Here is a 22,233-nt window from a genome sequence, read left to right as displayed (position 1 = left end):
AGAAGATTTCTTAAGTCATGTGTGACATCTAAAATGTAGCCAATCAAAAAATGATGTTAATTACGTAACTGTTACTACAGAATCCCGTTACGCTTAGTAGGTGTTACCATTATTCCAATTTTGTTTGGCTGTAGGGGATTTTATGAGAATGTATTAAGAATTAAAGAGATATACACAATGCAGTCATTACATTCGGAGCACACGATAATCAGGAGGTGATGCGTTCGCTAAACGACTGCTCACTCGTTCACTGAATTTAGATAGAATTAGGATTGGTCAGTGATTGGACTGGTGACCACCTATGAAAGCGTGCCGCTGCCTCTGTTATCACATAAGCTCCGGTGATGACCTGCAGAGCAAGGCCGTGGGCCTCGCAACTTCATCCCAAAAATCAGTGCGCGTAGAATAAATAAGAGACAAAATAATGAAAAATAGATAGAAATAAAACCGTATGTTCCCTGAATATTGATACTACTAATAGATTAGGATCATTGCATGAACTAAATAGCAACTAACTAATCCTTTTCATATACGACCCTCTGGGGCCGAGGTCACACTGTTGCCTTTGTCTACCAATAATGTATATGAAGATATTATGCTTCGAAGATTTCTCTCGTTTGGTTGACTTAACAAATAGTAATCTCTCTCTCTCTCTCTCTCTCTCTCTCTCTCTCTCTCTCTCTCTCTCTCTCTCTCTCTCTCTCCTGTCGTATATGTCATCCATTTCGTCTCCTTTCTTCCGGAGGAACTTCATAAATCTATGCTCAGAAAATGCATCAGTCAGTGCTTAGAAACGTCATATATCATTGCTTAGAAACTTCATTAACGAATGCTAAGAAATGTTACTCAGTGCTTAGAAACTTCATCAATCAGTGCTTAGAAACTTTGTTTAGAAACTTCAACAGTCAGTCGTAATAAACTTCAGAAATTATTGCTTAGTAATTTCATAAACCATTTCTTCGAAACTCCCTTAACAGGTGCATAGAAACGACATAAGTCAATGTTTAAAAACATCAATAACAAGTAGCTTAGACACTTCCTTCAGACCTTATATAAATTCGGCGTGAGCGGAAGTGGGCCAAAACGAATTCCCAAAAACTCGCCGAATTCATGAAGCCTCAGATGCCAGAATAGAAAGCGGCCTCATTTCCACAAAAAAAGATCTTCAAACGGAAGTCACAGACGACTAACGAGGCAATATTGTCATTCTGAGGAACAAGAGAGCTGACAAGGCCTCCTTCCTTCTCATCAGGAGAGAAAAATCGGGTGGCTAATTAACCCTTCAAAGGCCTCATTGGGAGGAGGAGGAGATTCGACTGCTTAACAATTCCAAGAGAGAGGGAGGAAATCGAAGAAGATAATGAAGGAAAATATGGCACAACATGTATTCGTATGTCTCAAGAAGAATAAAATATTGAATTAGATTAATAAGAAAAACTGACCGCTACTTGCCAGCAAAAATATCAATACGAAAGGATTATAAATCCTATAGGATTAGTTTCTCACTGTTCAATTGGGGATTTAAATCCTATTGTCGTCATTGTCTTCATCGAGTTTGTCATGTCAATATTTGCGAACTGATTTCGACGATAACATCTGGCTGGGATTATTGACATCAAGACTTCTATGCTAGAGAGAGAGAGAGAGAGAGAGAGAGAGACCGACGATTGGTAACAATTGTCAAATTCTCTTCTCTTTTATAAAAAAATGATCGTACTCTCTCTCTCTCTCTCTCTCTCTCTCTCTCTCTCTCTCTCTCTCTCTGATAGGAACTGGGAAGGAAAAAGAGGCATAACTAATGAAGTAATGATTAATATTTTCATTTGAAAAGGAATCATTTGGCAGTTTTAAGCAAATTTAATCAATTTATTTGCGTTGATAAGTTAACATATCACCGTCGTCCCATTATGGAAGACGAAGCAGTTAAGCTGAAACGACGGTGATGGACGTTAAAATGAAATATGAAATCCGCGTTTAGGTGAAATGGCTCGTGAAAAATTTTTAAAATCAACCGAGGATATTTTATATCGAGTAAACTGTGTAATATTTTAAAATCAGGAAGGGTATTTAATATAAAGTGTTTTTGGTAAAGTCACCAGGGAAACAGTGTTTGATATATTAAACCTTGTTTTATAAAAGATAAAACGGTTTTAGGGTGAAGGTCAAGTTATGCAAAACAGCCAAGGCAATAATTTTCTTAACTGGTCAGAGTTGAATGTGACATTCCATCGTTAGCTTTCTTGTAAACAGTACGAATGTTGAAAGTATGCAGGTCACTTGTTCAATTTATTTGTCTAGAACATGATTACACATTTGTTGTTTGAATGTTAAAAATATTCGAGTCATCAGTTCCATTTATATGTCTGGAACATAATTACACATGTAGTATTAAAGCTGTTTTTATTATGAACATTATCAAAAATGTTTGCACTAGGCTTAGCTGCTTATAACCTTGCTTATAACATGTTCCATTGTTCGTTAATCTTGTGAACTTTAGACCTAAGATATCCCGGTAAGGGAGAGACCTTACCTTACAGACCTTACATCTTGTTCGGGTTGCCCCAGGTCCCTCAGTATGAGGCACCTCTAATGTCTACCAGAGAGTTGCTAGTACATCTTCCGGTATATTTTGCATCTTCCAATCTTGGATGGTCTGGGATGCAGTTTAGATATTTGTCGAGCTTATTCTTAAACACATCTACGCTCACTCCTGTTACATTCCTCAGATGAGCTGGCAACGCATTGAATGGACGCTGCATTATCGATGCTGGTGCGTAGTGGATTAATGTCCTGTGTGCTTTCCTTATTTTTCCTGGTATAGTTTTGGGCACTATTAATCTACCTCTGCTTGCTCTTTCTGATATTTTTAGTTCCATGATGTTTTCAGTTATTCCTTCTATCTGTTTCCATGCCTGAATTATCATGTAGCGTTCTCTTCTCCTTTCTAGACTATATAATTTTAAGGATTGTTGTCTTTCCCAGTAGTCAAGGTCCTTAACTTCTTCTATCTAGCTGTAAAGGACCTTTGTACACTCTCTATTTGTGCATATCCTTTGTTTTGATAGTGTGGGTACCATATCATATTGCAATATTCAAGTGGACTACGAACATATGTTTTATAAAGCATAAATCATGTGTTCAGCTTTTCTTATTTTGAAGTGCCGTAACAACATTCCCATTTTTGCATTACATTTTGCCAATAGAATTGCTATTTGATCGTTTGGCATAACATGTTCCTATTCATCATCACACAAGGTCTTTAACTGCTTCCTTATTTGTGATTGTCTCATTATTAGGTCCCCTATATGCATATAGCTTTCCTTCTCTGTCTCCATAGTTTATTGATTCAAATTTATCAGAGTTAAATACCATCCTATTTACCTCTGCCCAATCATATACTTTGTTAAGGTCTCTTTGTAGAGCGTTCCTATCTTCATCACAAGTAATTTCTCTACTTATTCTTGTGTCATCAGCGAAACTACTCACTACCGAATCCTTAACATTACTGTCTATGTCTTCAATCATAATAACAAACAGTATTGCAGCTAACACCGTACCTTGTGGCACACCTGATATTACCTTGGCTTCATCCGATTTCTCATCGTTTGCAATAACTATCTGTTTTCTGTTGTGTAAAAATTCTTTTAACCATCTTCCTACTTTATCCACGATATTTTTGTTTCTAATTTTCTTCGAATATATTATGGTCTACCTTGTCAAAAGCTTTTGCAAAGTTTAGATAAACCACATCTGTTTCATTTCCGCTTTTCATATTTTTGTATATGTTCTCACGGTGGACTAACAGTTGGGTTTGTGTACTTTTTTCCGGGTACGAACCATGTTGTACTATATTAAACATATTATGTTATTAAATGTTTCATAATATTTTTCTTCATTACCCTTCCATACACTTTCATAATATGTGATGTTAGACTCACAGGCCTATAATTACTTGCCTCTAGTGTTGATCCACTTTTGAATGTAGGGGTAATTTTGTGCTCATCATAAATCGTGCCTGTATCTACACTTTGTCTTAATAATATTGCAAGTGGCTTTGCGATTGAATGAACTACTTTCTTTAACAAAATAGCCGGAACTCCATCAGGCCCTGCTGCAGCTCCATTTTTACTTTCATTAATAGCCTGCACAATATCAGTTTCATTAATGTCTATGTCAGCTAGATATTCACTATTTTCGTCCCTTACTTCTATATCATTATCTTCATTATCTATTCTAGGGGTGAATTCTCTCTTATATCGTTCTGCCAATATGTTGCAAATTTCCTTTTTTTCATTCGTTAATCTCCCTTCAATTCTTAGAGGGCCTATTTCTATTCTTCTTTTATTCATCTTTATCGTGTTAATGTAATAATATTTGGGGTTTTTGCTTGATATTTATTAGGGTTTTTTTCTTCCAAGTCCCGTTTTTTCATTTTCGTTTGATTGTATAATCTTTTGTTCTGCATTTTCTATCTTAACTTTTAATTCTATAACTTTCCATGCATTTTTTTCTTTTGCAAGACCTTTTATATCCGGTATATATCCACTATTTTCTCTAATATTTTATATAATATCTCCGTATTTACCCTTATGTCATCACTTACAAAAATGTTATCCCAATCTTTGTTTAATTCTTCATTTATTTCTGACCATTTTATATTTTTACTGTAGAAGTTGCATTTTCCATATCCTTCCCACTTTTTAATTTCTTGATTCTCTCTGTTTTCTATTGCTTTGGAATGGACTGTTAGTTCTATGACATTATGGTCTGAAATACTCGCATTATAAATATCATTCTTTAACATAATTCATCTTGTTCACAAATACTAGGTCTAAAGTATTTCCTTTCTTGTTGGCAGGTGATTTATTTGTTGAATGTTGTATTCTAGTAGCATATCTAATAGCTTTTTCGAATTGCCTCTTATCTTCTGCACTACTATTACTCTCTTTTTTATATGTATAAGTACAACCACAATCTCCTATTCGTTCTTTCCATTCTACAAAAGGAAAGTTAAAGTCTCCAGATAGAAGAATAGTCCAGTCCTTGTGATGTTCTACACATACATCCAATTTTTCTATATTAGCCAAACGCTTTAGTTTAGGAGGTCTATATATTACTATGTTCATTAATTTTTCAGATTCAAATTCTACCGCTATTAGTTCACATTCTGAGTTACTATATTTCTCGTATATTTTTCTTGATTTTTATCTTTCCATATGTTGCGGTTCCCCCTTGATTCCTATTTTTTTCTCTCTGATCTATAAGTTTGGAACCCTTTTAATTGATCATCATTCCCAGTCTCTTGGGAATACCAGGTTTCACTTATATTCATTATATCTATTTTCTTTTCAATTTGGGTTAGTTCTTCTAAGTACTCTATTTTTCTTTTTGAGTTACTCGTAACTAAACCCTGCGCATTCAATCACTATGATGGTATGCGTGTTTCTCCTTAATTTAATATTGGTAATAATAAGGATTTTTCCCATGTCTCTTTTCTGTTCTGGTATGTTGTTCATTTTTTCATTTCCAGAATTCTGACATTAAAAAATCCAACTTTTCCATAATATTTGATCTTCTTCATCATAATTATTCATATTGTGTCTGAATCTGCAATTTTCTCCGTATATGCAATATACTCTTGCATAATAAATAGTTATTATCTCTTGAGTAGTATCTTGGAGCTGAGGCTTTGAAATTTTTTGCTGACACCCTCTGCATATCTCGTTGAAGGCTTGCTTTTTTTCTTTTACCTGATATTCTTTATTCCTCTCTTTATTTGTTTCTTTCTTATTTTGGATTTTATTCTTTATTCCTCTCTTATTTGTTTCTTTCTTATTTTGGATTTTATTACTTGATGGATTATTTATTTATTAGGATTCATGGCTACAGGGTGAATATAGTGACATTTTTGTTGAAACTACATACGTTTCCTTCTTGTAGGTTTTTGCATATTTTTGGATGCAGATCTCTGCAATCATCCTCATAGCCATCTAGGTATGCACATTTACCATATATTTCATAGTTGTGACATACCTTAGGGTGTTTGTAGTAACATCTTTCTCCAAATCTGCAATTCCCTCTTTTCAAAAGGTTGCAGACTTTGTCTTTTTTGTCTATTTTTTCCTCTTTCACGTCATTGTGTAGATCTGGGTAGAGCCTCTTCGGGTATGTTCTTTTGTGTTGTCATATCGTAAGTCAATTCTTCGTAAGTATGCTGCTTTATTGCCTCATATGTAGTATCAATGAGTATCTCTGCATCCATACTTTTATCTTGTTCTTGGTTTTCCTTATTTTTTTCTGTCATTTCAGTTTTGTTTACTCCCTTCCATTTTCCTCTTCTTCTTCTTCCTCTTCCTCTTCTTCTTCATCCTCAACTATTTGTACATTCAATCTTGATTTAATAACCATTGTCTATCCATGATAGACATGTTTGAGCAAAATAATCTGGTATATTTTCTCATCTTGCATTACCTCAGCACATTGTGGATGGGTCGTGGAATGTTGCATGCAGCACATTTTGTGATTAGGTTTTGTGGATTAACTATGCTATACCACACCTTACACAGTTTGCATGCTTTTGGCATTCTTTTTCCTAATGCATCAATTAGGATATTCAAAGGTTCACTTTATTCATTTCTTTGTCGGAATATGTTGGTTTATGTATATTTCTTTATAGTCTCTTGACCACTTGGATTTTATTTGGAACTTCTTCAATTATTTTCAAGAGGTTTTCTGTCGATTTGTTCCAGTTTGAAGGATTATATCCTTCTAATATATCTATGAATGCTTTTTGTATCTTTTTGGTTAGGACTGTTGCTGATCTCATAGATGAGAAATGCCAGTTCCCTTCCTGCTACCTCATCGTATTGCAAATTTGCCAAACAAGCTAAATTTCGCCATTTTCTTCCACAGTTGGAACTTACTGCCATCTTGTTCTGATTTACAGTATTTCACTTGATAAACTAACTTGGTAGACGCTTTATGCCTACTATTTTTTCACACTAATCTTATCACCGATAGTTCACGACACTTCTAGATATCATCAAATTCTAGACGTAAGTTAAACTTGTGATATCTGTTGATTAATCTGACTTCGCGCGGGAACGTCTCACCAAGCAAGATGGCTTACTACGAGGGAGGAGGAGGATAGGAGGAGGAGGAGGAGGAGGAGGAGGAGGAAGTCTGTGTTTTGTTACTTTCCTTACTTAAGCTCAAGAAGGAAGTCAGCCGTTCAGTACAGTGAAGTCCCCAGGTTCCAAGAGAAAGCGAATTCGAAAGAAAATCAAGAAAAAAGATAACAAAAGAACTTGAAAAAAACTTGTGGTCTTCAAAAGAGGACATAAAAGACAATAGACACTTGAGCAGCAACAAACATAATCCCAGTGACCTCACAGTTAAGAGCATGTGGGATGCCTCCTTATAAAACTTCTCTGAGGTCTTGGCTGCACTGCCCAAATTTCCCTACCTGGCAGGTTACCTCCTCCCATAGACTTGTTGTAGGGGGGCAAGATATAAATCTTTAGCCCAAGACTATCACGTACAAATAGACAGGAAGAGAAGAGGGAGACACAAGATCGTAAACAATGGAAGAAAGACACAACGAGACGTCTCTCCATTCATAAATATTTCGGTCGTAAACCTAATTAAGGGAAGGGTCCATCTGCGTTTACTTTACCCCAAAATGAATTAGGAAAGACTAAAATGGTGTTGAAAGCTAACTTGAGGTGACATGATGGATTTTAAGGGAGAGAAAAACTCTTGACGAAAATATACCTTGAGATTAAAGACGGATTTTATAAAATTTAAAAAATGAGGAAAATGCTATGGATGAAAAATACCTTGAGATTGAAGGAATTGAGAATTTTTTTTTTTTATATAAAAATACAGGCTTTATAGTCTCTATCGCCTAGAACTTTTACTCCAGTAGTTACGTGAACTGCAAATTCATTTATGTAAGTGGGCGCAGTGATTGAGTATGTTTACTTATTTATCTCTGTCTCACTGTTATGCTAGGTGGCAAAAAAGGGTATTTGTTCTCTGGCATTTTCCTGTCGAAATCAGCCTCTCTCTCTCTCTCTCTCTCTCTCATCCTTAAAATTTGACGTGTCTTTGTAATCTAACCAATATTCTCTTTTATTTCCAGGTACGTTGAGCTGTTGTATATATTATTCAGACTGCGAGAAGAGGGTAAGGTTGTTAGATATATATATATATATATATATATATATATATATATATATATATATATATATATAATATATATATATATACATATATGTGTATATATCTATGTATATATATATATGTATATATCATATATATACATATATATATATATATATATATATATATATATATATATATATATATATATATATATATATATATATATATATATATATATATACTATATATATATATATATATAGATATATATATATATATATATATATATCTATATTTTATACACACACACACACACACACATACACCACACACACATATATATATATATATATATATAATATATATATATATAAATGTCATATACTAGTTGCAGACAAATGAGTTTATTCATTTGCTTTGGGTTTTTTCTGGTAAGGGAGTCGTTTTTTTCAGAAGTTTGGGTTATTCGAAATGGCCATATCAGCTCTGAGGAAAACATCACTTTTTTTTGTTTTTTTTTCGCATCTTCTCTAGAGAGAAATATAGACTGATTCAAATGTTTTCTTTGTTATTGTAACCTGTCTATCTATATAGCTATCTATCTACCTATATATATACACACAATTATATGTATATAACATATATATATATATATATATATATATTATATATATATATATATATATATATATATATATATATATAAAATGTGTGTGTGTGTGTGTGTGTGCTATACCTCTTAACCAATACAGATTTGATTTGATACCCATTAAACATCGGAAGCTGACCGTTCAGTTAAAGACTTATTATACCATTCAAGTCTGTGACTCCATCGGAAAACTCCAGCTCTTTTATATATATATATATATATATATATATATATATATATATATATATATATATATATATATATATATATATATATTAGTTATTTATTTATGTTTTTTATTTCACACAAGTAGTATTCATTCCGCATTTCCCTTTCATTCCATACAAGGGCTGTCGGCATCTCAATTCCCTCCTCTCATACAGACCACTGTTCTGTTCTGTCCATCTTGCGTATATTAGCCCACACGAACAGCTGAGAGCTCACCCGGGAATCCTTTGGAAAGGATATTCCTTATTTACTGGACTTTACAAAGTTCCTGTCTCTTAAGGAACCCCTCTTCTTCTTCTTCTTCTTCTTCTTCTTCTTTCTTCTTCCACTTCGTTCTTTCTTCTTCTTCTTCCGTAAAGTTCCTTCTTATATTATTGGACTCTTGCTTTATGGCCACTTTCCTCCACTTTCTTCATGAGAGAGAGAGAGAGAGAGAGAGAGAGAGAGAGAGAGAGAATATGAAAAAGGTTCGGATACTATGAAATGCAATTTCTTAAGGTTTTTTGGGGGAAAGTATTTAGTGAAAGTGCTTTGGCAAGCTAGCTGGACCTAAATGGTGTTCTCTCTCTCTCTCCTCTCTCTCCTCTCTGAAAGCCTTAGATGTAAACTTTCAGTGCTGGTTCATTCCCAGTTTAACATAGGCCTAATCTGTCTTTACAAAATACAGATATTGACGCAATTCTTCTTCTTCTTCTTCGGCGGTTCTCATAAATCCTGGAAGTTCGAAGAAGAAGAAGAAGAAGAAGAAGAAGAAGAAGAAGAAGAAGAAGAAATAAAAAAGGAGCGGAATCCATGAAGGAGGCTTCTTACTCCGGAGACAAAGTTTTGAAGGCGGCGGGCTTTCTTTTTTAATACCTCCTAGGAGGAGGAGGAGGAGGGGAGGAGGAGGGGTGGGGAGGAGGAGGAGGAGGAGGAAAAATTCCTCACCAGTTCTCTTCTCTCTTTGTTCTCTCCTTTCTTCTTTTCTCTTCTTATTCTTCTCTCCATTCGAAGTTTGAGCGCAGTTTGTCTCTGACGCCGAGGAATTCGTCAGGAAATGAAAATGGAGTTTTCTTTTCGAATTTGGAAAGGGAAATTGAATATCATTCGTAATGATGGGATTTTATTGAAAGAAAGGCTTTTGGCAGCAGAACATTCAGGAGGTTCTTTCGGTGAAGTACTGTGTATTATTATTATTGTTATTATTATATTTGGAATGGGGAAATTGATCATGATTCTTAGTGATCGGGAATATTGAAAGAAAGGCTTCTAAAATAAAAAAGATTCAAGAGGTTTTTTTCATAGTCTCTACGTATTATTATTATTATTATTATTATTATTATTATTATTATTATTATTATTATTATTATTATTATTATTATTATTATTATGAGCAAAGTTGCAATCTTTGTTGGAAAAGGTAATGAGAAATAAAAAAGAGAAACAAATTAGGACAAGAAAATAAATTAAATTAAAACTGAATTTTTGAGTTAAACTTGTGTCAACCTACCGAAAAAAAGTTTGTACAATTTTATTGCATATTGACTGTGATAGCAAGATCATTTTTAATTAGACATTAATGCATGTAAATGAGATGTCAGTGAAGACCCCGTGGTGTAGGATACAAGACAAGAATCCACAGTATATCGTGGAAGCTAAAATATTGCAGGAATAGATGACCTAAGTAAACCATCGCCATTTCGTGAGGTTCAAAGTTCTTCCCGTGATTCGACATTCAAGATAAAATCCCAGACTTTAATTTGAAAGATTTGAGACTACAGGAGACTCCTCTGAGCCAAAGGAATCCTCCGGGATCCATAGAGTGAACGGAGGATACATTCCTCGCGTGGAATGTCTTCTGAAACTAAGATTCAACAATAAGTTATTTCGGACATTCTCCCCCGTAGAGGTCGGAGTTCCTTGGTGGGGAGAAGGGAGGACCCTGCATCTTTGGTCTGGCAATGGGGCTGGTTTTAGAGGAGATGAGGGGGAGAGGTGGGGCGAGATGATATTTGAATAGAGCAAACTTTTTTTTTTCTTTTTTTTTTAATTTTGGTTTATACTGTTCTCGTCTGTCTTCATGTTAGCATTTTTTTTTTTTAATTACTGAAAAGGTTACTCATTTTCCTGCAGCTCTCTCTCTCTCTCTCTCTCTCTCTCTCTCTCTCTCTCTCTCTTCCCAGGCGATATCTTCCCAAGTTAATGAAAAACATAATCTTCCATCTGGAGAAGCGAGTCAACAATAGGAGGAGGAAAGCCGATGAGAAACGAGGAAAATTATTTTGCTAAGAAACTGCAATGGAAAGGTTAGCAATGGTGGCTATTGAGGCCCTGAAAGGGATAATATTTCCTTTGGAAATTGTTCTTTTCTTTCTCGACGTTGTATGCATCCCTCGTCTTTTTGTGAGAATTCCGTTGCTTATGAATTCCTCAGAATTTTCTGCAACTTCGCCATGCAGCTGGATAACAGGGCAAATCGAGAAAAAAGCGAAGCAGTATTTGGAGAACCGTTACTTAATGTTCCCGATTTTCGCTTTCAGATTCTAGTTGATAAGAAAGAGAACAATTTTTTTCCTTCGGTAACGAAGGCAGGAGAAATATCCCCCAAAGTTCATCAAAAAGTAGGAGTGATGGAGATGTTTTCATCTAGATTACTTCTTTGCCTTTTATTCGGCTCTCTCTCTCTCTCTCTCTCTCTCTCTCTCTCTCTCTCCCCTTCTTCTTCTTCTTCTTCTTCTTCTTCTTCTTCTTCCGCATGAAAGGACAGCTTCCAGTGAATATTTGCTCAAGAAAATTATGATATTTTTTGGATGTTCTGTTATACTAGTTGACATTCTGTTCGGTATTCAGTTGGAGATAAATGAACCTTTATTGATTTCGAGACTGAGTCGCCCCAAACAGCAATTTCACTGAAATCGACTAATTCATAGGCCTATTTCATGTCGCAGGAACCTAACCTATAATACTTTGATTCAATAATTCACAAATTCCCTATCTATTCAGGACTCGATGTGGTCCTCCATTGCTGCTTGCTCTAGAGGTTAAGACTCGCTGCAAGCATTGTGTTATTAGGCACAGGTGTCAACCCAATAATTCCAACCATCTTTCACCGGGCTGTCAACCAGCATGAAGGGAGCAGGTGGAAAACTTCGTGATGATCTTGCATTTCAGGGGATTTCAAAATGCGAATTCGGTGTTTGTGAGGAGCATTGAATCATTTGAATATCCTGTTTTATTATCTTAATAGTTGCACTCAAAAATCTTAGAGTATAGAAACAATTTTAATGATAATTTTCAAGATCTACTTCAACTTTGTAATAATTTGGGCACCAAACAGGAGAAGAATTATTGTGATGTAGATTTTGTGAACAAAACTTTGGCCTGCCTTCGTAAGGAGACAGATAATGTTTGATTTGGATGCCTCCCCACCCCCCCCCCCCTTTACAAGAATATTAGGGCGGGGGAGGGGGAATAGGAGGGTGTCTTGGTATATTGCCAGGTGTGTCAATTAGGGCAGTGCAGGTAGCACCAAGGGAGAAAGTTCGTAAGGGGGCAGTCCCACCAGTTCGTCACAGCGAGCCCATTGGGTTTCTGTGTTAATTAATTTGTCTATTGTCTTGTCTCTCACCCTTTGGAATCATGACTTTCTTCACATTCTTCTTCTCCTTCTTCCCGAAATTTTGTTAAACTTGACTTCCTCTCTCTCTCTCTCTCTCTCTCTCCATGTCAAGCGGTTCCTTAAGGAATGCGACAAATCCAATTGAGACCTGAAGGATTTCGTCCACGGAAAGTCCACTGACCCCAAGTCCCAAAGGACATCTCTCCTGCAAAAGTCAACCCAGTGGCTGAAGAATCAACAGGAATTATCATAAATGATAAAGATTAATTATGTTGATCTGGGATTTGAAAGCCAAAGGACTAATTGAAAATGAATCTTCTTAGGAGAGTAATACAATTAGTGTGGTACTTATTACCTTTTAGAATCAATGTTGATTATGCTTATCTGGAAGGTTAAAGCCGAAGGACTAATTGAGAATTTATCTGCTTTGGATTGAAATATTATTTTAGTATTTATCTTTGCCATTTTAATTTTACGTATAATTTCTGAGAATTTATGTTCCTTGAGATGAAAATGTTATTGTGGTATTCATATTCTGTTACAATTCATTTTCACAAATAATTTCTGTCATCTTCATTATCGTCTGAAATCTTGAGAGAATTTTTTTTATCTAATTACCTCCTGTAAGTACATTTCCCCATTACTTTATTTTACTTTACTCCCTTTTCATTTTTGCCTTGTCATGGGCGTCAATTATAAGTCAATTCTAACTCAGTTGTAAGTGTTTATAGACTATAGAACCTGCGCTGCCTTCTGTAAAGTCTTGTGTGAAATATAAAAACCTTTTGTCATCTGCCTTATAATTCTTTTCTCTCCAGTTATTAGTCTTCACTCTACCTCCATCTCCATCCCTTCGTACCACTGCCTCCATCTTCCTTGTATTAGGGAGAGAGAGAGAGAGAGAGAGAGAGAGAGAGAGAGAGAGAGAGAGAGAGAAGAGAAGTAACAGAAATACAGTGCAGATTACTGAAAAACTTCAAACTAACACCATTAGATGTTGCTTTTTAATTCCTGAATGATTTACCAGTTTCAACCCCTTGATAACTTTTCCCCAGCAATGCCCTTTCCTCCCAGGGGCTGAGGGACCCTAGACCCAAGGGTTAGTAGTCCCTATCCGCAGGGGTCATCCCTTGTACCCCGAAATGGCACCGAATTCGAGTCATAGAAGGACTTTGCTGCAACACGACGTCGCCTTCCTTGAAGTCGAAGTTCTGGCAATAATTGATTCCTCCGGTCTGTGTCGTTGGTTCCTGGAGTGGTGGAGTTGCGGGAGGGCGAGTTGGAGTGGTGGAGTGGGAGGGGATTGGCTAGATGGATTACTCGTCTCCAGAGTCGGGGGCGTTTAATCACCATCAAAGTAGGAAGGTCATAAATAAGGCCGTATCTTGAGGCATTTTGAAGGATGTCCTCTGTCCTTAGCTGACGAGACTCTCTCTCTCTCTCTCTCTCTCTCTCTCTCTCTCTCTCTCTCTCTCTCATGAATTTAGTAAGATATGGAGATATGGAAAGGCAGGGTGGTACATTTATCTCTGATCTTATGAAGATTGGGTGAATATTCTCCCTCCGGTTGAAATCTTGACTCAAGATATTTTAAGAACTCGCTGCTGATTTTTGCAAAGAAACTTGTTCTCACATTTATAACTTTTATTGATTTTGGGTTATTTCTTTTGAGGAGCCTCCTTTTGTACAACCACATTTCGCCCTTTTGTAGTTTGTCAATTTATTTGAGATATTTCTCTTCAGCTTCCTTCTTTGTCCCTCGTAGAGGGGTAGTGCTGTCAGTGCACCTCATGCTGTGCACTGTAGGCATTACTTAACGTTTTTGTCAGCGTGCCCGTCTTCCTTTCCACTCTCTCCTAACAATTGTTTGATAGTGCAAATGCGAGGATTTCCTCCTGTCACACCTTTCAAACCTTTCAGTCAATTTCCGTCTCAGCGCTGAGTGGCCTCATAGGTCCCAGTGCTGCTTGGCCTTTGGCCGAAATCCTATATTCAATTTAATTCTTTCTTTGTCTGTGATAACTTTTTAAAATGAAATAATCGCAAAGACCTCCCCTCCCCATATCTTGTGTAGTGCTATGTAGTTCCTCATTTCTTTTGACCTATGCTCTTGTCACACGAGAATGTCTCTTTCTAGAGTCACATCCTCTCAGACTTTCTCCTGGAAGTATTTTGTTCTTTCGAATAATTGCAGGGTCATTTACCCTTCAGGTGACATTAACATGGGACCCCCTGTCGAGACAGAATACCAAATTCTTGTCATCTTTATTTCCATCCACTTGGCTTTATTGCTTCCTGTGTCAGTTCTTTAGTCTTGGATTTTTGTAAGAGTTTATTCACAAAGGAAATGGATATTAGTATAATTTTGGGAATAAAGTATAATTAAAGAATTTCAGAAGGGTACTTTATGTTTCTTCAGATGTAATTCGAATGTATATTTAAAAAGTATCGCCTGGAAACAGTACGCAGTTTTAAAGTGAAGTAGAGTGTCTGGTTAATGTTCACTCTTCTGAAATGTAAAAATGTATAAAGTTAATGACTTTGGAGCGATGGGTGTCCACAGGTGTCTGGTAGGTTGTCCCTTTCAGAGAACTTCTTTAATCATGATATTGTCTGTGTGTCTGTCAGCGAAACTCCCTTTAATTGGTACAGAGTTTTCTACTTTCCATAAATGTGCATAAATGGAGATGAGATCCTTATATAAAAATAGAAGATATTTTTGATTGTAATGGGGTAAGCTAACCTTAGCTTTACCTTCTGCCCAGCGTGTGTTGGAATCCCACCTGAGAAAGAGAATTTTTCCATCACTTCCTTTAGTGTTTCAAGGCTTCCAGTGGAAACCTTTTCCAAAGATATCAGGGGACAGAGAAGTGAAGAGAAGGTCACTGTGGCAACCGAGATGCTCGAATTGGGGCATGGGAGGACTATTGGATTGGATAGTCATTCTGAGGGTCGTCAAAATGATGATTTAGTGAAGCCTCTTGGAGGAAGACTCCCCAGATTTACGTGATTCTCTGCTATTATTATTATTATTATTATTATTATTATTATTATTATTATTTATTATTATTATTATTATTATTATTATTATTACTGAGGGAACCTCTGTGCTTTGAAACTGAAAGATAGGTGGACAAGGAACTGAACAAGTAATGAAGGACTGTATTCCTATAACCTTCCTTTACTAATCACTTTTAGGCTTCAAGCAGGAATGAATTGTCAAGAGAGAGCGTAGCAGGCCTTAAAGAAGGATAATGCAAGAAATTAACTTTTTGGTGTCAGTTAAAATCTCATTAGTTCTCTGCATTCAAAGTTAATGAATGATTTATTCTCTTTATTCTTTCTAATGTCCTTTGAGTGAATGGGTTGATGATGATAATGTCAGAGATATGGGCCGTATACCAACACGTGTCTCTCTCTCTCTCTCTCTCTCTCTCTCTCTCTCTCTCGTCTCTCTCTCTCTCTCGTTCGTTCTTCTTCTTTCTCTCTCCAGCTGAGAAAAATCATTTCCTCTTCCTCAGTCCCTCACTCTCTATCCTTTATTGAGACGGCGACTTCCTTTCACTGTTTCAAGATCATCCCCTCCCCCTACCTAGTAGCCCCTATCAACCCCCACCCCCCCATCCCCCCCATCTTTTCACCCCTCCCTTTCAATATTCATGGAAAATCAACAAATCTCCATGTCTGTGTTCTGTACAAATAAACTCTTGAGGGTGAAAAAGGAAAGGAGCGGAGAAGTATGCGCTCGTATTTTTGCATGGAAAGTGATTTCTTCTTCTTCTTTTTTCTTCTTTTTTCCTTTTCTTTATTTATTCATTATTTTTAAGGAATTTCCTGTTAAACGAGTCAGATTTGTGTACGATTTAAAAAAAAAAAAACAAAAAAAAAAAAATTTCCGTCGTAAAATTTGAAGCTTTCCTTTCATGTATTTTTTAGTAAATTATATTTTGTTTCTTAGTTTATGTTGAACTATCGTGTTTCGCGAAATGTGTGAATTTTTAATACAAGTAAGTTTCCCAAGTTTTTTATATATATATATATATATATATATATATATATATATATATATATATATATATATATATATATATATATATATATATATATATATATATATATATATATATATATATATAATATATATATATATATATATATATATATATATATATATATATATATATATATATTGTCAGATACTCATATTGAAAAGAAATTAGATAATTTTGCACGATTCCAATTTTCAAAAGTATAGACAATTTCTTTTAAGTGATAGGTATAAAAAATAGAGAGAGAGAGAGAGAGAGAGATGAGAGAGGAATTTGGGCTGCATTTCAGGCTAGTTTCTATTTTTGGATGCTGGTATGTGGCCTTGAGGACCTCATCTCTCATTTCTTTTATCATAAAAATAACATAATGCATCCGGACACACTTGAGAATATTTGGTGGTGGAGTTTCTTTCGAATATTTTTTACTTTCAACTATTCAAGTATAATTCGTAAATCCATGGCTAATCTTGCTTACTTGAATTACCCAAGGTCATTTTTTGTTTTTTATTATTTGTGTGAGTGAGGAGCGGGATTGAGAGAGATTTCGAGAAAGATTGAGATTTTAAGGTCGAGTACCCACGTATCTTTCCAGCTTTTTATAGGTCATATTCAGTGAATAGCGAAAGGTAGATATTCCAGAGGAAAGGTTAGTTGGCTCTCTCTGACTATTCTGTTGGGAGAGAATCCTGGAAATAATACGTCGGCACTTGAAATCTCTCTCTCTCTCTCTCTATACTCTCTCTCTCTCTTCTCTCTCTCTCTCTCTCTCTTCTCTCTCCTCTCTCTCTACTCTTCTTTTATGGTTATGTAACGCTTGAATGAATATTTCTTTCAAACTTGAAGATCTCATTATATTTCGTCTTTCATTTGATACTCCTGATACTGATGGGAGAGAAGGTCTAGTCAAATGTCCCTTTTGTCTTTGGAATTGAACCAAAAAAGGATTTCAGTATCTCCCCTTCTCTGCAGACGGATTTCATCTCCCTCGCTTATGAAATATCCTCTCTCTCTCTCTCTCTCTCTCTCTCTCGTCTCTCCTCTCTCTCTCTCTCTCTCTCTCTCTCTCTTTGATAAAAGCAAGGGAATAGATATTATAAAATATCACCTCGTGTTGAATCTTAATCTTGAGGCTTGAGGCAAACTTCACTAATGTGCTGTTCTCTCTGTAGTAGCCATCTTGCTTGGTGAGACGTACCCGCGTGAAGTCACAATAATCAACAGATATCACAAGTTTAACATACGACTAGAATTTGAGAAATATCTAGAAGTGTTCGTGAACTATCGGTGATAAGATTAGTGTGAAAATAGTAGGATAAAGCGTCTTCTAAGTTAGTTTATCAAGTGTATACTATAAATCAGAACAAGATGGCAGTAAGTTCCAACTGCGGGAAAAGGTGGCGTAATTTGGCGGTGTCTAGCAGATTTCGCAATACGATGAGGTAGCAGGAAGGGACTGGCATTTCTCAATCTATGAAATCAGCAACAGTCCTAACCAAAAAGATACAAAAAGCATTCATAGATATATTAGAAGGATATAATCCTTCAAACTGGAACAAATCTAATGAAAACATCTTGAAAATAATTGAAGAAGTTCCAAATAAAATCCAAGTGGTCAAGAGACTCATAAAGAAAATATACATAAACCAACATATTCCGACAAAGAAAATGAATAAGGTGAATCTTGTGAATATACTAATTGATGCATTAGAAAAAAAAGAATGCCAAAAAAAAAAAAAAAAAAAACCAAAAAAAAGCATGCAAACTGTGTAAGGTTTGGTATAGCATAGTCAATCACAAAACCTAATCAGAAAAATGTGCTGCATGCAACATTCCGACCCATCCACAGTGTGCTGAGGTAATACAAGATTTGAGAAAAGATACAAGAATTTTTTGTTCAACATGGTCTATCATGGATAGACAATGTTTATTAAATCAAGATTGAATGTACAAATAGTTGAGGATGAAGAAGAAGAGGAAGAGGAAGAAGAAGAAGAAAAAGAAGAAGAGGAAAACGGAAGAGAAGTAAACAAAAATGAAATGACAGAAAAAAATAAGGAAAAACAAAGAACAAGATATAAAAGTATGGATGCAGAGATACTCATTGATACTACATATGAGGCAATAAAGCAGCATACCTACGAAGAAATAAATTACGATATGACAACAGAAAACAAAAAGCAAATCCCGAAGAGGCTCTACCCAGATCTATAAACAATGACGGGAAAGAGGAAAAAATAGACAAGAAAGACAAAATCTGCAACCTTTTGAAAAGAGGGAATTGCAGATTTGGAGAAAGATGTTACTACAAACATCCTAAGATATGTCAAAACTATGAAATATATGGTAAATGTGCATACTTAGATGGATATGGGGATGATTGCAGAGATCTGCATCCAAAAATATGTTAAAAAACCTAAAAGAAGGAAAAGGATGTAAGTTCGACAAAAAATGCAAATATAGCACCCTGTAGCCATGAATCATAATCAAATAAATAAACCAACCAAGTAATAAAATCCAAAACCAAGAAAAGAAACGACATAAAAAGAGAGAAATCAAGAATATCAGGTAAAAGAGAAAAGCAAACCACCAAGAGATATGCAGAGGTGTCAGCAAAGAATTTCAAAGCATCAGCTCCGAAATTCTACTCAAGAGATAATAACTGTATTTATTATGCAAGAGGATATTGCAGAAAACGGAGAAAATTGCAGATTCAGACACAAAATAATAATTATGATGAAGGAAGATCAAATATTATGGAAAAGTTGGATTTAATGTCAGAATCTTCTGGAAATGAAGAACAACATACCAGAACAGGAAAGAGACATGGGAAAATCCTTATTACTATCAGTATTAAATGAAGGAGAAAACAACGCAACCATCATAGTGATGAATGCGCAGGGTTTAGTTTACGAGTAACTCAAAAAGAAAAATAGAGTACTTAGAAGAACTAACCCAAAATGAAAAGAAAATAGATATAATGAATATAAGTGAAACCTGGTATTCCCAAGAGACTGGGAATGATGATCAAATAAAAGGGTTCCAAACTTATAGATCAGATAGAAAAAAATAGGAATCAAGGGGGAACCGCAATATATGGGAAAGACCACAAAAAACAAGGAAAAATATATGAGAAATATAGTAACTCAGAATGTGAACTAATAGCGGTAGAATTTGAATCTGAAAAATTGATGAACATAGTAATATATAGACCTCCTAATACTAAAGAGTTTGACTTAATAATTGAAAAATTGGATGATATATGTGTAGAATCACAAGGACTGGGACTATTCTCCTATCTGGTGACTTCAACTTTCCTTTCGTAGAATGGAAAGAACGAATAGGAGATTGTGGTTGTACATATACATATAAAAAAAGAGAGTAATAGGTAGTATGCAGAAGATAAGAGGCAATTTGAAAAGCTATTAGATATGCTACTAGAATACAACATTCAACAAATAAATCTCACCTGCCAACAAGAAAGGAAAAATACTTTAGACCTAGTATTTGTGAACGAGATGAATTATGTTAAAGAAATAATAGTTTATAATGCGAGTATTTTTCAGACCATAATGTCATAGAATTAACAGTTCATTCCAAAGCAAGTGAAAATAGAGATAAGCAAGAAATGAAAAAGTGGGAAGGATATGGAAAATACAACTTCTACAGTAAAAACATAAAATGGTCAGAAATTAATGAAGAATTAAACAAAGATTGGGATAACATTTTCGTAAGTGATGACATAAGGGTAAATACGGAGATATTATATAAAATATTGGAGATAATAGTGGAAAAATATATACCGAAGAAGAAAAGTAAACATCATTCATGCATACCAAGAGACAGAAGAATCTTGTTCCAGAAAATCAGAAAGTGGAAAAAGGTCTTGCAAAAAAAGAAAAAAATGCATGGAAAGTTATAGAACTAAAAAGTAAGATAGAAAATGCAGAAAAAAAGATTATACAATCAAAAGAAAATGAAAAACGGGACTTGGAAGAAAAAACCCTATTAAATATCAAGCAAAACCCCAAACTATTATACTCATATGCGGAAGAAGATGAATAAAAGAAGAATAGAAATAGGCCCTCGAGAATTGAAGGGAGATTAACGAATGAAAAAAAGGAAATTTGCAACATACTGGCAGAACGATATAAGAGAGAATTCACCCCTAGAAAAAGATAATGAAGATAATGATATAGAAGTAAGGGATGAAAATAGTGAATATTTAGTGACATAGATATTATGAAGCTGATATTTGTGCAGGCTATTAATGAAATTAAAAATGGAGCTGCTGCAGGGCTGATGGAATCCTGCTATTTTGTTAAAGAAAGTAGTTCATTCTATCGCTTAAAGCCACTTGCAATATTATTAAGACAAATTGTAGAGACAGCAAATATTATGATGAGCACAAATTAGCGTATATCCCACCCCTACTTTCAAAAGTGGATCAAGACTAGAGGCAAGTAATTATAGGCCTGTGAGTCTAAACATCACATATAATGAAAGTGTATGAAAGGGTAATGAAGGAAAAATATTATGAAACATTTAATAAAAAATAATTGTTTAATAAAGGACAACATGGTTTCGTACCCGGAAAAAGTACACAAAACCCAACTGTTAGTCCACCGTGAAAACATATTCAAAAATATGAAAAGCGGAAATGAACAGATGTGGTTTATTTAGACTTTGCAAAAGCTTTGATAAAGTAGACCATAATATATTAGCGAAGAAAATTAGAAAACACAATATCGTGGATAAAGTAAAGAAGGAGTGGTTAAAAGAATTTTTACACAACAGAAAACAGATAGTTATTGCAAACGACGAGAAATCGGATGAAGCCAAGGGTAAATAATCCGGTGTGCCGCAAGGTACGGTGTTAGCTGCAATACTGTTTGTTTATTATGATTGAAGACATAGACAATAATGTTTAAGGATTCGGTAGTGAGTAGTTTCGCAGATGACACAAGAATAAGTAGAGAAATTACTTGTGATGAAGATAGGAACGCTCTACAAAGAGACCTTAACAAAGTATATGATTGGGCAGAGGTAAATAGGATGGTATTTAACTCTGATAAATTTGAATCAATAAATTATGGAGACAGAGAAAGAAAGCTATATGCATATAAGGGACCTAATAATGAGACCATCACAAATAAGGAAGCAGTTAAAGACTTGGTGTGATGATGAATAGGAACATGTTATGCAATGATCAAATAGCAACTCTGTTGGCAAAATGTAAAGCAAAAAATGGGAATGTTGTTACGGCACTTCAAAACAAGAAAAGCTGAACACATGATTATGCATATAAAACATATGTTCGTAGTCCACTTGAATATTGCAATATGATATGGTACCCACACTATCAAAAGGATATTGCACAAATAGAGAGTGTACAAAGGTCCTTTACAGCTAGAAATAGAGAAGAAGTTAAGGACCTAGACTACTGGGAAAGACTACAATTCTTAAAATTATATAGTCTGGAAAGGAGAAGAGAACGCTACATGATAATTCAGGCATGGAAACAGATAGAAGGAATAGCAGAAAAT

This window comes from Macrobrachium nipponense, chromosome 25 (genome assembly GCF_015104395.2).
Source record: "Macrobrachium nipponense isolate FS-2020 chromosome 25, ASM1510439v2, whole genome shotgun sequence".
In the NCBI taxonomy this organism is placed as follows: Eukaryota; Metazoa; Arthropoda; class Malacostraca; order Decapoda; family Palaemonidae; genus Macrobrachium; species Macrobrachium nipponense.
Note: the sequence above shows the minus strand (reverse complement) of the source record.